Genomic DNA, 17528 nt, shown 5'->3' on the forward strand with positions numbered 1-17528 from the left:
AAACTCAGTCGGGGTCTCAACTTACTATTGAGAGTAAAAATAGTAGGATACAACAGGTGCAATTTCAGGATTTGGTTGTGCATTAGCAGTTTTTCTCTTATATCAGTCATTGATAGTCACTCAATTACCCATGTCAGCTAACAATTGATAGATTGATAGTTAGTCTAGCAAGCTCTCTAAACTTGTAGTAATCATGGCCGGATAACGACCGAGCACGAAGGGCACGTGCCCAGGGGCCCTGACCTCCAGGGGGCCCCCATTGACTTTATTAGTCATTATTACTCAGATATTGTATTAACATCCCGTGACTTTTTCGAAATTTTTGTTCTGTTAAGAGAAACGACAGTCCATCATTACTTTAAGACATGAAGGTTAGTCAATACGGAAAATGTCAAGAACTTTGAAAGTTTCTTCAAGTGCAGTCGCAAAAACCATCAAGCGCTATGATTGAACTGGCTCTCATGAGGACCGCCACAGGAATGGAAGACCCAGAGTTACCTCTGCTGCAGAGGATAAGTTCATTAGAGTTACCAGCCTCAGAAATTGCAGCCCAAATAAATGCTTCACAGAGTTCAAGTAACAGACACATCTCAACATCAACTGTTCAGAGGAGACTGTGTGAATCAGGCCTTCATGGTCGAATGCTGCAAAGAAACCACTACTAAAGGACACCAATAAGAAAAAGAGACTTGCTTGGGCCAAGAAACACGAGCAATGGACATTAGACCAGTGGAAATGTGTACTTTGGTCTGGAGTCCAAATTTGAGATTTTTGGTTCCAATCGCTGTGTCTTTGTGAGACGCGGTGTAGGTGAACGGATGATCTCCGCATGTGTATTTCCCACCGTAAAGCATGGAGGAGGAGGTGTTATGGTGTGGGGGTGCTTTGCTGGTGACACTGTCTGTGATTTATTTAGAATTCAAGGCACACTTAACCAGCATGGCTACCACAGCATTCTGCAGCGATACGCCATCCCATCTGGTTTGGGTTTAGTGGGACTATCATTTGTTTTTCAACAGGACAATGACCCAACACAGCTCCAGGCTGTGTAAATGGCTATTTTACCAAGAAGGAGAGTGATGGAGTGCTGCATCAGATGACCTGGCCTCCACAATCCCCCGACTTCAACCAAATTGAGATGGTTTGGGATGAGTCGGACCGCAGAGTGAAGGAAAAGCAGCCAACAAGTGCTCAGCATATGTGGGAACTCCTTCAAGACTGTTGGAAAAATATTCCAGGTGAAGCTGGTTGAGAGAATGCCAAGAGTGTGCAAAGCTGTCATCAAGGCAAATGGTGGCTATTTGAAGAATCTCAAATATAAAATATATTTTGATTTGTTTAACACTTGTGTTATTGAATAGTTTTGATGTCTTCACTATTATTCTACAATGTAGAAAATAGTAAAAATAAAGAAAAAGCCTTTAATGAGTAAGTGTTCTAAAACTTTTGACCAGTAGTGTACATTACAAAAAGTGTATGCGTTTTTAGATATTGACATTAAAGGTAATAAAATGTTTTCAAGAAATGTATAAAATAGTTTGATAACCCTAGTTTGACAAAGCTTTCAAATTATATCCAACTCAACCGTTTCTCTTTTTCAGTGATGAAGACGGATGTATAATGGTATGGTATGCAAAATGAATCAATTTTGAGCACCTCGATCTCCTGAATGTTTTGGCATTCAGGTCAAAAAAGTCACTTTCTGATCACTTCTACCACGGGCAAACATGTATGAAAGGGGTGCTGTCAGAAAGTGATTGAAAACCCTTTGGCTCCACCGAAAGCAAAGTCATGGAGGATGTCATTTAACCTGAAACAATTGCAAATGGTGTGAGTGAAAACAATTGGAACTTTATACTATTCACCAAACAGGAAAAGGCTAATGATGTGAACCTTCCCTGGCTAAGTGTGTCAAAGAGCAGTAGGGCCCAAACAGGGGTTCAGAACATACTGTAGTTAACATGGCTTTGAATTGAGTCGTTGTCATTTTGTCAGCAGTGGCATGCAAGTATTTGAGGTCTTTTTCATCCATTTACTTAACATCTCAAATGTTATTCTTTCCCTCTGGTTAGAATTGACCAAGGTCTGACAAATGTCAGACGTTAGGTTACTTAGTAATATGGCGGGGGGAACGACTCCTGTTCAATTCCGTCGACACATATTGCATAATCTTCAGTCACTAACACTGACAAATCATCCATGAATGGGGATGGGCTGACAGCCTGCCAAATGTGTTCCTTTAGGTCTGAGAAGTGCTATTCTGGATTATTTTATTGCAGTGCCTGTCTACCTACCTTTCTATTATATAATACTAAACTATAGGCCAGGGCCATAGAGCTATAAAGTTGTTTGATCTTATTTGGAGAACAAATGGGTTAAGGATTTAATTTTACAACTGAATGATATTAAAATAAATTGCATAAATGATGAAGTTGACTGAAATAATTTGGGTCGTTTTGCATATCATTAATTGCTTTTGCATTGAAATCCCATGAGGAAATAAGGCCTTTTGCAATTTGTCGGCTGCATAATCTCATCACAGGACTCTGGCTCTGTTTCTTCGTACTCTAAAAACAACCTCAGCCACAAGAAAGCAGTTTGGAATTTTCTTTGTATTGTGTTTCTCGCTCATTTCTGCTGAGTGCTTGTTCTGGCGGGGTTGGGGTGAGGCGGAGGGGTTGAATTGTTCGAGATTTGCATTGTGGCCCGATTGTTCTGCTGTTAAAGATCTTTGATTAAAGACAAAGGCAGGGTCAGTCTGACTCGGAAGCAAGCAAAATGGTTGCCTAGCCTATAGGGGATTCATCACTCGGCTCTGCTATTTTGGGAGCTGTTTACAGTCTCCTGTGTGATGCCTACTGGTCAGGGGCTTGGCTCAACATTTTGTACACTGCTCTCCAAGGACTGAGGAGTTCATTGGTTGAACATGTGACAACATTGAGTATCACAGTTTGCAGGCTGCAGTGAACAAATGAACATTGTTATGTTTTTATTGCAGTGTAGAATATTTCCCTAGAGACCAAGAACACAATAATGTGATTAAGAGGTAGACATAAACAATGTGTCAATCATAGTGAATATGCATAATAGATAAACAGAATCTCTGCCCTATAACAAAACAACGGTCTTCTCTCCAGTGGGATTTTGAAGAAGCAAATGCACAGTGGAACAAACTGCCAAAAGAGCAAGAGAAAGTTTATCAGTTTCCCCTGCAAGAATGGCCAAAGAACCCAAGCCCAAAACCAAACAGTGTCTGCATCTGTGGCATCATTGGACAGACTGTGAAGACCATATCAAGCAGAGTGGGTGACTGGAGTGGCATGATCATTTCAAACACTGGTGAATGACCTGGTAATAGTTCCTCATTATATCACATTGTGTCAGATATGTGTTATGGATTGTGACTATATAAGGTAATAAAAGTGCAAAAAATGTGTATGTCATCAAACTTTGTGTTTTTATTGTCATATCTCATGCTTTCATTGGGTGTCATATAAGTTATTGGTTTGCCATCATAAGTGTCCTGTGGAGTTTACATAACAATTTGGATATTGATCCAGCAGTTTGTTGTTTCATTAAATATTGAATGACTGGGTTAAATGGCTCATAGACACACTGTATGGCAGTGTATCTGCCTTGTGATTCTCTTTGTCAGTGTGCGTCGACTACAGATGCAGTCAACGCTCCTCAGATGCTCAGGAGGCCTCGCAGACAGCTTGCCTGTAATAGGTTTGCACCGCTCATTAAACGGATGACACCCAAACTCACACTTATCAGCCCGGCTTTTGCATGGGCTGCACTAACTAACAAGGCCCATTAGGGATGTGTCACCGTAGACCTCCCCTTATAAAACAGTATCACTCCCTGGCCGCCTCGCAAGGTCAAGGGGTCACTTCCTGTATTTTGCTAGTCAGGCCGGGTTATCAGGGCTGAACTGGAAAAGGCCCAGCAAACCTGATAAGGGCCAGACTAGACGGAATGGGCTCCTCTGTCCTTCCCAGTAGCTCCCACTCCCCTGCCTGTCTGGTCCGTTTCTCTAACTGGCGGCTGGGTAGTACGGTGCCAGAGTCACAGACTTGTTTTAACTGATGGGCATTCAAGTGACTTCCCTGGGTTCTGATAATAGGACAATACATAGATTAAAGCAAAGTTGTGAAGCACATTCTTCTCCACCCCATTACATTTCCTTTGGTGACATGTCTGCTGAAGACATTGGTCTATGAGAAGAACGAGGGCTAGCCAAGCAATTGCTGATAAAAGGTAGGAATTTGGCATTCATTTAAAACCTCTCGACTATATCAACATGAATTCTCGTGACAATTAATGTCAGTGTCCTTATGACATTTCCTTTTATATTACACATCTATAAAGGCTTACTACCATATTTGTCTCAAGCTCCTTTGACATACAGAGTACATGCAGGTCCTGAAGCCCAGTCACTGCCAGTGCCTTGTGTTCTGATATGTGTGTTCTGATGTCTTCTGAGTGCTGTGATGGCGTTCCCCAGCCTCTGGGCTGTGATGGGCCAGGGCCTGAGGTTGATTCTTTTCCCTTCTGAGACTGGAGAAAATGAAAACAAACTGTCCTGTCCATATAAATAGGTGGAATTCTGTTTGCACAACTGACTGGGAGCAAGGATTAGAACATCTGAATCAGCAGTCCTGAATGGGCTTTATTGTTTTTCGTTAGGATTGGTGAGAATGTCATTGTACGTCATTCTGAGGGAAGAGAGATGTGGGATGTATTAAAGCTGGTCTAAACTGTATGAGTTTTTGCTCATCATATGCTATAACAGACTGTTATTTTCTCGCTAGTTTCAATAGATCTCATTATGTTTTGCCATCCATAGTAAAATACAACAAATTGCCCTGTTAAAGCAATTAAGCTCTATTGTCAGTGTATCCATTTTATTAATAAAATAATATTTCATGCAATAGGAACACACCTAGTCAGATGGAATCATGAATGGAAAACACCCTTCCACGCTGTGGGTATGCATGCCAGTGTACACGCATGTATAAACTGTAGATTGTAATGTTTAAATACAACAAATGTGACCCCAGCGAGGTGAATCAAGATATTTTGATGATAATATATGGCAGAAATATGTGCGCTATTTGACCACAGAGTTTCTAACCCATTTTTTCACCTCGCGTATGTTCTCTCGTGATCTCATATCCTGTGCCTCACGCCCTCACTTCCTCTTGGTAAGTGAGGCAGTTTCAGGCAGTTAATCCGAAGACTCGTTCGTTGTTTCACTGAGCTGTCAATATTGAATTGTGAGGCGACTACATTCGATATAAAATATAGATAGCCAGCCAGCTAGCTATACTACTCTGCAACAACGTTTTTCTTTTTGAAAACAGCTGCTCTCGTCTTACTATGACTCTCAGGTGATCGTCAAAGAGTCCAGGTGGTTCTGGTAAGTGTCTTTATTTCATTTGAGCGCTCCACATTACCCCATGTGTTGGAGATTGCTTGCTAGCGAGATAAAATGCTGCGTTTAGACAGGCAGTCCAATTCTGATATTTTCTCCACTAATTGTTATGTTGACCAATCTCATTCACATCAGCTCTTTATAAGAACTGATCGGATTGGTCTAAGACCAATTAGTGATGAGAAAAAGAAAGCTAACGTTAGCAACTAGCCACAGTGTCAGTCATCCTCAGCCATACCATAGTAGTGTAACGTTAGCCAGTTCCTGTGTAACACGAAATGGGGTTCCTCCTGTCTGTTTGCGGTCTCTCCTCACCTGACCAAAGCAGAGTGTTTCACATTGACAGGTAAACTAGAACTAACGTCGCAAGCTACCTATCCATCGAGCTCATTCTATTTCTATGAGCGAGCTAGCTTTGTTACTCATCATTATTGGTCCCCCTGCCCTATTATCTGAGAACATTAGCTAGCTAAGGTTACTTGGTTAGCTAGCTAGATAATATTTGTTAGCTGCTAATATATGCAGTTCCTCACGTAGTTGTATGGCTAAAATCACTAAGATGACTAACGTAAAATAACACAAGTATTTGCTTTTGTTACTAACTAGGTAGATAGTGCATGGGCGCCTAACTTTGTCTGAAAGTGGGGGTGCAAAAGCTTGGGAGGGTGTGTCCCCGCCCCCCCCTCTATGGAATTGTACATGTACACTGACCAAAAATATAAACGCAAATGTAAATTGTTGGTCCCATGTTTCATGAGCTGAAATAAAAGATCTCAGACATTTTCCATACGCACAAAGCTTATTTCTCTCAAATTTGGTGTAAAAATGTGTTTACATCCCTATTAATGAGCATTTCTCCTTTGCCAAGATAATCCATCTACCTGACTGTTGTGGCATATCAAGGAGCTGATTAAGCAGCATGATCATTACACAGGTGCACCTTGTGCTGGGTAAAAATTAAGAAAAACCCTGGAATGAGAAACCCTGGAACTGTATGTGTATACAGTACCAGTCAAAAGTTTGGACACACCTACTCATTCAAGGGTTTTTCTTCTGAAGACATTAAAACCTATGAAATAACACATATAGAATCATGTAGGTTTTTGCGACTACACTTGAAGAAGGTTCTTGACATTTTCCGCATTGACTGACCTTCATGTCTTAAAGTAATGATGGACTGTCATTTCTCTTTGCTTATTTGAGCTGTTCTTGCCATAATATGGACTTGCAAGCAATACCCCATGTGAAGTGAGAATTGTTGTCGCATGAGGAGGAAGTGAAACGGAACATACCAACTTCGCTGAATAATTACTACTAATAATAATAACTATAGAGATTGACCTCAAGTGTATAAATCTCTGGAAAAACTGAATCAGATTCAATATGTATTTGTGTTGCTTAAAGTGTAATTCTATTATGAATTACTCTAATGATTTGCGCATTGACTTTGGTTTTGTGGTACATTCAAAAAAATATGTCCAACACTCAAATATGCATTGAAGGAAACATCCTCCGTCAAATAACATGTCCGCCAAGTACACGGTCTAAAATCTAAATAAAAAAATATTTTTTTGTGACAGGTGCTATCATCTAAATGTTGATACTCAATTGTTTACATTTCTAAATACTTAATACTAAATATATTTCTAATTACATTTCTGCAATGCATGCGCAACACAAGAAACTCGTCCCTTCATTGGTTATTTGATTCAAAAGACGATGTGGAAAATCGGAAATTGACTTGTTTTCTCATTTATTGTGTCAAAATTGGACATGGAAAAATGGGAAACAAATAATACATGGACCTTATACAAATATGCTTATTTTTTTATCCAAATCTGTTTTGATAATTTTCTGAAAATTCCACACTACTTTGTTTCATGAAGAGACAATTATACTATAGTCTAATTACAGTATCAGTCAAACGTTTGGACACACCTGATCATTCAAGGGTTTTTCTTTATTTTTAATATTTTCTACATTGTATTTTCTACATCACCTTTGCCTTGATGACAGCTTTGCACACTCTTGGCATTCTCTCAACCAACTTCACCTGGAATGCTTTTCCAACAGTCTTGAAGGAGTTCCCACATATGCTGAGCACTTGTTAGCTGCTTTTCCTTCACTCTGCGGTCCAACTCATCCCAAACCATCTCAATTGGGTTGAGGTCGGGTGATTGTGGAGGCCAGGTCATCTGATGCAGCACTCCACCACTCTCCTTCTTGGTCAGATAGCCCTTACACAGCCTGGAGGTGTGTTTTGAGTCATTGTCCTGTTGAAAAACAAATGATAGTCCCACTAAGCGCAAACCAGAAGGGATGGCGTATCGCTGCAGAATGCTGTGGTAGCAATGCTGGTTAAGTGAATTCAAAAAAAATCACAGACAGTGTCACCAGCAAAGCACCCCCACACCATCACACCTCCTCCATGCTTCACAGTGGGAACCACACATGCGGAGATCATCTGTTCACCTACTCTGCGTCTTACAAAGACACGGCGGTTGGACCCCAAAATCTCAAATTTGGACTCATCAGACCAAAGGACAGATTTCCACTGGTCTAATGTCCATTGCTCGTGTTTCTTGGCCCAAGCAAGTCTCTTCTTATTATTGGTGTCCTTTAGTAGTGGTTTCTTTGCAGCAATTCAACCATGAAGGCCTGATTCACGCATTCTCCTCTGAACAGTTGATGTTGAGATGTGTCTGTGACTTGAACTCTGTGAAGCATTTATTTGGGCTGCAATGTGAGGTGCAGTTAACTCTAATAAACTTATCCTCTGCAGCAGAGGTAACTCCTTTCCTGTGGCGGTCCTCATGAGAGACAGTTTCATCATAGCGCTTGATGGTTTTTGCGACTGCACTTGAAGAAACTTTCAAAGTTCTTGACATTTTCCGTATTAACTGACGACCTTGTCTTAAAGTAATGATGGACTGTCGTTTCTCTTTGCTTATTTGAGCTGTTCTTGCCATAATATAGACTTGGTCTTTTACCAAATAGGGCTATCTTCTGTATACCACCCCTACTTTGTCACAACACAACTGATTGGCTCAAACACATTAAGAAGGAAAGAAATTCCACAAATTACTTTTAACAAGGTTAATTGAAATGCATTCCAGGTGACTACCTCATGAAGCTGGTTGAGAGAATGCCAAGAGTGTGCAAAGCTGTCATCAAGGCAAAGGGTGGCTACTTTGAAGAATCTCAAATATAAAATATATTTTGATTTGTTTAACACTTTTTTGGTTACTGCATGATTCCATATGTGTTATTTCATAGTTTTGATGTCTTCACTATTATTCTAAATAGTAAAAATAAAGAAAAACCCTTGAATGACTAGGTGTGTCCAAACTTTTGACTGGTACTGTGTGTGTATGTGTGTATCTCACACACAGTGAATTCGGAAAGTATTCAGACCCCTCTGACTTTTTCCACATTTTGTTATGTTACAGCCTTATCTAAAATTGATTAAATTGTTTTTTTCCTCATCAATCTACACACAATACCCCATAATGACAAAGAAAAAACCGGTAAAAAATAATAACTGAAAAAATTTCATTTACATACACTACCATTCAAAAGTTTGGGTCACTTAGAAATGTCCTTGTTTTTGAAAGAAAATCATTTTTTTTTGTCCATTTAAAATAACATCAAATTGATCAGAAATACAGTGTAGACATTGTTAATGTTGTAAATGGCTATTGTAGCTGGAAACGGCCATCAGTCCTGTGTTCCAATGGCACGTTGTTTGCAAATCTAAGTTTATCATTTTAAAAGGCTAATTCATCATTAGAAAACCCTTTTGCAATTATGTTAGCACAGCTGAAAACGGTTGTGCTGATTTAAAGAATCAATAAAACTGGCCTTCTTGAGACTAGTTGAGTATCTGGAGCATCAGCAATTGTGGGTTCGATTACAGGCTCAAAATGGCCAGAAACCAATAACTTTCTTCTGAAACTCGTCAGTCTATTCTTCTTCTGAGAAACGAAGGCTATTCCATGAGAGAAATTGCCAAGAAACTGAAGATTTCTTACAAAGGTCTTTGCAACTCTGCCTAGAAGGTCAGCATCCCGGAGTCGCGTCTTCACTGTTGACGTTGAGACTGGTGTTTTGCAGGTACTACTTAATGAAGCTGCCAGTTGAGGACCTGTTAGGCGCCTGTGTCTCAAACTAGATACTCAAATGTATTTGTCCTCTTGCTCAGTTGCGCACCGGGGCCTCCCACTCCACTTTCTATTCTGGTTAGAGCCAGTTTGCGCTGTTCTAAGAAGGGAGTAGTACACAGCGTTGTGCGAGATCTTCAGTTTCTTGACAATCATCTCTGCAGCACTCCACCAATCAGGCCTTTATGATAGAGTGACCAGACGAAAGCCACTTCTCAGTAAAAGGCACATGACAGCCCACTTGGAGTTTGCCAAAAGGCATCTAAAGGACTCTCTCGGACCATGAGAAACAAGATTCTCTGGTCTGATGAAACAAAGATTGAACACTTTGGCCTGAATGCCAAGCGTCACTGCTGGAGGAAACCTGGCACCATCCCTACGGTGAAGCATGGTGGTGGTTTTTCAGCGGCAGGGACTGGGAGACTAGTCAGGATCGAGGGAAAGATGAACGGAGCAAAGTACAGAGAGATCCTTGATGAAAACCTGCTCCAGAGTTCTCAGGACCTCAGAGTAGGGCAAAGGTTCACCTTCCAACAGGACAATGACCCTAAGCACACAGTCAAGACAACACAGGAGTGGCTTCGGGACAAATCTCTGAAGTGGCCCAGCCAGAGCCCGGACTTGAACCCGATCAAACATCTCTGGAGAGACCTGAAAATAGTTGTGCAGCGACGCTCCCCATCCAACCTTCCAGAGCTTGAGAGTAGCTGCAGAGAAGAATGGGAGAAACTCCCCAAATATAGATGTGCCATGCTTGTAGCATCTTACGCAAGAAGACTCAAGGCTGTAATCGCTGCCAAAGGTGCTTCAACAAATTATTGAGTAAAGGGTCTGAGTACTTATACATTTTGATATTTCAGTTTTTTATTTTTTATAAATTAGCTAACCTTTCTACAAACCTGTTTTTGCTTCGTCATTATGGGTTATTGTGTTTAGATTGATCCTGGGGGGGATAAAAAAAAAAAAAAAAGTCAATTTTAGAATAAGGCTGTAACGTGACAAAGTTAAGGGGTCTGAATACTTTGACTGTGGCAAATCAAATTTTATTTGAATTGTAATTAGATTTTTAAGATTGTTACAGCTTGGTTTGGATATTATCTGTGTTTTTCTGTCAAGAGAATACATTACTCTCTTAAAAAATTAGTTCTCATTTTTTGGGACATTCTTTCATTGTTGAACCTGGATTCTTATTCAAATTGGCTGATAATGAAAAATCCCTGTAGCTCAGCACCTGAAGCAAGGATATGCATTTTCTTGATACCATTTGAAAGGAAACACTTTGGAGTTTGTGGAAACGTGAAATTAATGTAGGAGAATACAACACATTAGATCTAGTAAAATATAATACAAACACAAAAACAGTTGTTTTCTATTGGTTTTTTTGTTCCATCACCTTTGAAATGCAAGAGAAAGGCCACAATATAAAATTGCAGTTTAGGCGCAATTTAGATTCTGGCCAGTAGATGGGAGCAGTGTGTGTGCAAAGTTTCAGATTGATCCAGTGAAGTATTGCAATACTGGACTATTTTGTATCAAGTCTGCCCAAGTGCCGAATTGGTCAATTGATACATTTTCAAGTACATAACTATAGAGAACATACAAAAATGATATGGTAATACAAAATGTAAGTTTACACACTCCCAGGAATGTCATACATGATGGATCATTAGCTTATACAGTAACTTTCACACATCTAGATGGCCGGGCAGGGTGGGTGTGGAGCCAGAGACAGCAGGGGTCCAAACTGTAGAGCCCAGTTCCTACGTTTGAATATAAAAAGGGATTTTATCAAACAAAACGATGCTACATTTTATCTCTGGGACCCTTAGGATGACAAATCATAGCAAGATTACTGAATGTAAGTACATTATTAACCTTCAGAGGTGAATGTATCAAACCAGTTGCCGTGATACATTTTTTGTTGTTGTGCACTCTCCTCAAACAATAGCATGGTGTTTTTTCACTGTAATAGCTACTGTAAATTGGACAGTGCAGTTAGATTAACAAGAATTTAAGCTTTCTGCCCATATAAGACATGTCTATGTCCTGGAAGGTTTGCTGTTACTTACAACAGTCATGCTAATCACATTAGCACACGTTTGCTCAACTGTCCTGTATACGGGACACTGATCCTGTAGAGGTTAAGTAGACTAGCTTATTGTTCCTGTTGGCTAAACCACATTGTACTTCTGTGGAAGTGACATAGTGGTCATGTTATGTGGCATAGCATCTTTTCTTTTGTCCATTGAAATGCTTTTCACGGCTTGAGAATAAACATTATCCATGAGTGTATAGACATTTGTGGGTGTTTTTCTAGTAGATATGATCAATGAAAAAGCAATGAATGAAGGTTGAATAGAAAGACCAAGAAGGAAGTGGAGAACTATATGGAACTCTGCACAAATATAATATGCGCTATTTTATTTTCATTTGAAAGTTAACTAAACTACCGGTTCTTTAATTTTTTTTGTTCTTTGTATTAGTGTTTTTGAAATCCTTTGATACTATATGCCTACATGGCATAACCTTATTTTGGAACCGGGCTGCATCCCGGGCGTGAGCCAGGTGGCCTGTTTTAGCCGATGGCAATGTCTACTCAAAACAAAAGCACGCGGGGTAATGAGTAGGATTTTGTGTTTTCAAATTCAAAAGTGATTGCTTTTGATAGTCTTTATCTGCCTTCCCAATAAAAACTAGTTTGACATTTCTAACATATTTTATCGAAAGAGATGTATGTTTCTGAACGATGCATCATGCTCCCTTGTTGACAATACAACCGAGCAGCACAGATTAATGTCCGATTTAAGAAGGGCGCTCCTCCCTCACCCCTTTTGCCCATTTCCTAGTTTGTCATTTTAGAAATATGGTCAAGTCTAGCCTAACTAAGGCAGATTTTGTTAATGGTCTTTCCCCTCTAACTGTCCAGAGGTGCGGCCATGCCAATGATTAACCCATTGTTTTTGTGGCTTTAAGTAAGAATCTGACCTTTCCTGTGGTGGTTCACAGGTCATGGCCAAGACTGGCCAAACTAAATATGATGCTGTAGGTTCTGTTGACCCATAACGGGTTTTACTACTGACTGATTCACCATTCCCTTTCAGGGATATGATACTATGATGATAATATAATTGTCACAGTCATCCTCCAATTGGGAAGGATGAGTCACTCTTTTAAATGACAAATCATCATGAGACCTCTCTCCACGGAGCGTTTACTCCTTGAGTCATTTCTGGCCTTCACTTGGCATGCCAACTAGGCCCTTAAGGAAATTAGGGCTTTCCCCAAATAAAATAAATGTAGTAAACCTTGGGATAACAGTGATCAGGAAATACGTTTATTTGAAAAAATAACTAAACTGCTTTGGACTAATAAAATGCTTCCTACTAGCCTATATTTATTTTTATTTTCTGTGATCAGGAGCATCTTTGAGGTAGGCTAAATCTTTGTTAATAGGAGATTAGCCTGGCTGTATCAGCTTTAGTTTAAGTTAAGACTTGACAGTCTCCTCTTGGCCACCTACGTTTTCACCTTAGTTTCCTCATGAATGCTCCAACTGCAGAGGAAGTCTTGATGCAAGGCTCTTCAGCATCATCTTTCACCTTGATTTGTATTCCATTGATAATGTCTATTTTATTCTCAGGATGAATTGATTAGGCTAATGTCCCTTTAAACATTCTTCAGATGTAATGACCAGTACCTTGTTGCTTTTTCTGCGTCTGGCTGCAGGGTTCAGGATCACGGTTAGAACCCCTCTTATTGACCTTGCCCAGTTGACCCCTGAACTCCCTGCTTTCTGGAAAGCTCAAATGCATAGAGGATGTCCTGGCTAAACTGGAGATTTGGAGGTGGTTAGGGAAGGCTTGAGAAGCACGGCGCCAATCTTCCCTAGGTCTTTGAGCCGAAGCCTGGGTACTTTTCACAGGAGAGCTGAAAGACAGCAGCATGTGACAGAAGGTCTGCCAATGTTGATCTGGAGTTGGGGCGAGAAATATTCTGACATGGTGCAAGTCCCTTCAGCAGCCCGGCACTGTTTGCACTCCGAGCCCCCGGGACACGGCGCAGAGACGGAGGCCTTTCTAGTCCCAGCCCTGTGGTTTACCTCCAACAAGCCCAAGACAAACAAGCAACCCCCATCACTGGAAGCGTGATTAAGAGCTTTCGATTAAAATAGAAACAACCGTGAAATTTAGCTCAACGGCGTGAACCAGATACGTTTTTCTGCCATAATGGGGAGTCCAACTTGTGCCCTCAAGGACTGAACAAGTGAGATTATATGGCACGCTGAAACGATATCCCAAGGGTTGGGTCCTCACATGTATACTCACTAAGGCCAGTGGGTTTTATAGCCTTACTGTTGCATGTGGACATAGAGTTGTGATATGTGGACCTCCTTCCACTTTGAAGTCCTTATCAAGCATGTCTCTCCTTGAAAGGCACTTTGCTAGGGATCTAGCTAGTTAGTTCAGGATCAGAGGGAAGTCATGACCTCCTCTGTCTCGTGTTTTTTGTATTATGACATTCATTCATAAAGAGGTCCTTGGTTTGTTCCGAGCTAGTGCGAATGGCGCTCTGCAGTAGCCTACACTTGCCGTTTGGAGGGCTATTCCATGCCAAGAATCGTCTCTTATGTAAAAATATTGCTTAATCTCTCTAAGGGTGTTATCAGCAGTTTTTCCCAGGCTGTAGGGCCATGCCACAGCTAATACAGGAGCATGTGGCCTGATTTAAGGCTCCACTGCCTTTATGATGTCTACATTTTGTTTTTCTCTCCTCTCCTCCTCCATGGGGTTCTCTCTTCTTCTAACCAGGGTGTCATCTCAGAACTCTCCTTTAAGGCCCAGTGCAGTCAAAACCTAGATGTTTTCTGTTTTATATATATTTCTACACTTCCACACTGCCCTTTTAGTGTAAGAGCTGTTTGAAAAGACTGCCTCGTGACATCACCAGGCAATACATTTGTTAATAGACCAATAAGAAAGAATTCCAAACCTCTGCCAATAACATCTAGTTTTCCCATCTCCACTCGTACCATTCCCAGCAAAATTATTGCTTGAGGAATTGCTCTTTGCTAAGAAGCTATTTTTGTTTATTTTTGACCATTTAATTGGAAACAGAGTAAGGTACTTAATGGTTACCCAGAAATGATTTGATATTGCGATTAAAAACGTCTGCATTGGACCTTTTAACCTCCCTCCCTGATCTCATCTCTTGTTTTTTTCTCGTCCTGGTCGGTGGATGAATGCCATCTCTAACGTCAGCTCCGTGGTCTTGTCTGTTCTGAGATATAAAGTTTGAGCGGTCTCCACCTAGGATTACTTGAGTCCCTCATCTTGACACTGAGTGAGACCTGACTCCTACTGTGGGCTATGGCTTAGAGTTAGGGACTCCTACTGCATCTTAAGGTGAGTTTGACTGGGTGAGTCATGATGTTTTGACAGGTTAGGATTGAATTGAACGCTGCTCATGAATTTGCAAAAAGGCCGGTGCTCTTTCTTTATTTTCCGTTAAAGAAAAAAGCTTGGCGTTTTATTTAAATACTCCTACCATTTGCATGGGTTGTAAAACTTGTTTCTACTTCACCTCTAGACAACTAAGATACATTTTAACCTGTTTAACATAAATTAATGCTCATTGAATTAATCTTATACCACAAAATGTACAGTCGTGAATTGCAACCATGGTTTTCACATGAATTGCAACCATGGTTTTCAAAGTACCTTGTCTGGTACTTGGCTCAGTAGAGGCTCTATCAGGAGGGGGGGTACACACACTAGAACAAAAGGCAGGGCTGACCTGCGAGTCGAGGCAGGGGTCCAGGGTCCTGGCCAGATCTGAGAGCAGAGGAAGGGCAGGTGACCACAGACTGGCCCAGGCCACTGGCAGGGGTTAATGTACCACTGAATGTTAGCACGGCCTGGAACAAAGCCCTGTGATTAGGAGGGGAAGTGATAAAGAAAGCGTATTGAGTTGAGAGCACGACTGCAACAAAACACTTTTCCTCCAATGCTTCCATGAATTATCACTGCCGTCATTGGGTCATGGCTTATTGTTAGCTATTCTCTCCCAGTGTCCAAGAACAGGAGAGAATAAAGAGAAGGACTGGCGTCTGTCTCTTCTTAGCCATCCAAATTGCTGAGTTACTGGTTTTGAAGGCTTGGTTTCCCTGAAGTCGAGCCTTTCATTAAGGTTGTTTTTTAATGTATGCAGCCGGTCAACTGTGTGGGTGGCTGAATTGTTGCTGCTGCCTAAGAAAAGCCTCCTTGACGCCAAAGAGATTGCTCAACCACAGAGCGGTGTGTACAAATCTTGCTCGGCCGCCATCACAACTGTTTTCATCCTGAGAACAAACTTGCCCGGTGACATTTAGAACAAAAGTGTTAAAAAATACAAAACAAACCTGCTACTCACTAGGCCTAGGCTGAATGCTTAAGTTTTTTCCAGGTGACCCTGTAACATGTCTTTTGATAGCTTTGTTTCAATCCCAGAGTTTGGGTCAATTCCATTTCTATCACTTTCAATTCAGGACTTTAATTTAGGGCCCATGAAAATAATTCAATTTCTATCATATTAATTTTGTCCATGTCATGCAAACATTACCCCAGACAGCTGGGGTGAAGTGCTGTAGATGGCAAAACTGGGTAAAGACTGAACAGAGTCCCAGTCTGTGGATGAATCATATGTAGGTGACTAATCAGGTTGGAGGGGCCGTATGGTTGTGCTCCCTCAGCCACGTAGGCTATATATATATGAATATAGACATCTGGTGATATTGGTAAACAAGTACCACAGTACACCTCAGCACATTTGAAAGTATTGGCTTTGTGAACTGATTTCACTCAGAACGTTGTTAGAAAACCAAGCTTTGTTTGAGTCACTTGTAGAAAAGGCTACTTGAAGTACGACTACAAACTGCCTGTGGAACTGTGTGGTTGTTAGCCTGTTCTAAAACATGGGCGGTGGTGCGGGTTTGTCCGTGATGTGCGAAAGACCCTTAACCCTAACCCTGCCTACCTACTAGTCTCACATAGGGCTGGGCGATATGACCAAAATATCTGATCACTGTATGAAACCATTTTTGGGAAGGTATGACTGTATTTGACGGTATTTAATGTTTTTGAATAATAAAAGTTCAGAATTTTCTTTATCAGTAGTGCGTGACCCTAGGGTGGAAACACATACATTCTAAGTGATTTCAATGGGTCTTTCTGCATTCTGATTGTTTTATGCTGTTCAATTAAACTTCAACCAAAAATCTTTTTCATCAATTTCTGCACTCATTTGAGATCATTTCCACACTGCACGATATGGGCAAACAATCTATTTTACATTTGAGTCATTTAGCAGATGCTCTTATCCATAGCGACTTACAGTTAGTGAGTGCATACATTTTCATACTGGTTCCCCGTGGGAATCGAACCCACAACCCTGGCGTTGCAAGAGCCATGCTCTACCAACTGAGCTACACAGGACTTGTGATTTAGAGCAAAACACTTGGGTGAACTGTTGGAATCATGGAAATAGAATGATTATTCAAATTCTATAGTTAGAATATAATAGTGGGGACTTTGAATACAGTGTTTGACATGAAAACAAATAAATGCCCGGGAGGAGTTATTGTGACAGGGCAGAAACCAAAGTGTTTCCTAGGGGACCCTATAATCTTTGGATACATTTAATGTTTTCTCTTAGCTACTTCATGTAGCTAACATATTCTTGCTTCCCGTATTCCTCTTTGATTTAGAAGATACTGTTGCACAAAAAACATGCAGATGTAGAGTACCAGTCAAAGGTTTGGACACACCTACTCATTCAATGATTTTTCTTTATTTTGACTATTTTCTACATTGTAGATAGTGAAGACATCAAAACGATGAAATAACACATATGGAATCATGTAGTACCAAAAAAGTGTTAAACAAATCAAAATATAT

The 17528-nt window shown here is 40.7% G+C and overlaps 1 protein-coding gene and 1 pseudogene across 2 annotated transcripts in view; both read left to right on the forward strand.

The window, feature by feature from the left end:
- Positions 1-17528, forward strand: part of LOC311137553 (transmembrane protein 44-like) — a 40608-nt pseudogene that overhangs the window by 5184 nt on the left and 17896 nt on the right. Inside the window, exons 7-8 of the transcript in view lie at positions 3138-3302; positions 5394-5422. The product of the transcript in view is annotated as a transmembrane protein 44-like (transcript). The remainder of the gene's footprint in view (positions 1-3137; positions 3303-5393; positions 5423-17528) is intronic.
- LOC311137331 (polyamine-transporting ATPase 13A3-like) overlaps positions 5243-17528 on the forward strand; it is a 59426-nt gene continuing 47140 nt past the window's right edge. Inside the window, exon 1 of the mRNA XM_084171771.1 lies at positions 5243-5422. The gene's annotated coding sequence lies outside the window, so the exon portion shown is untranslated. The remainder of the gene's footprint in view (positions 5423-17528) is intronic.

The sequence above is a fragment of the Coregonus lavaretus genome, assembly GCF_964263955.1.
Source record: "Coregonus lavaretus genome assembly, chromosome: 11".
NCBI classification, from domain to species: Eukaryota; Metazoa; Chordata; class Actinopteri; order Salmoniformes; family Salmonidae; genus Coregonus; species Coregonus lavaretus.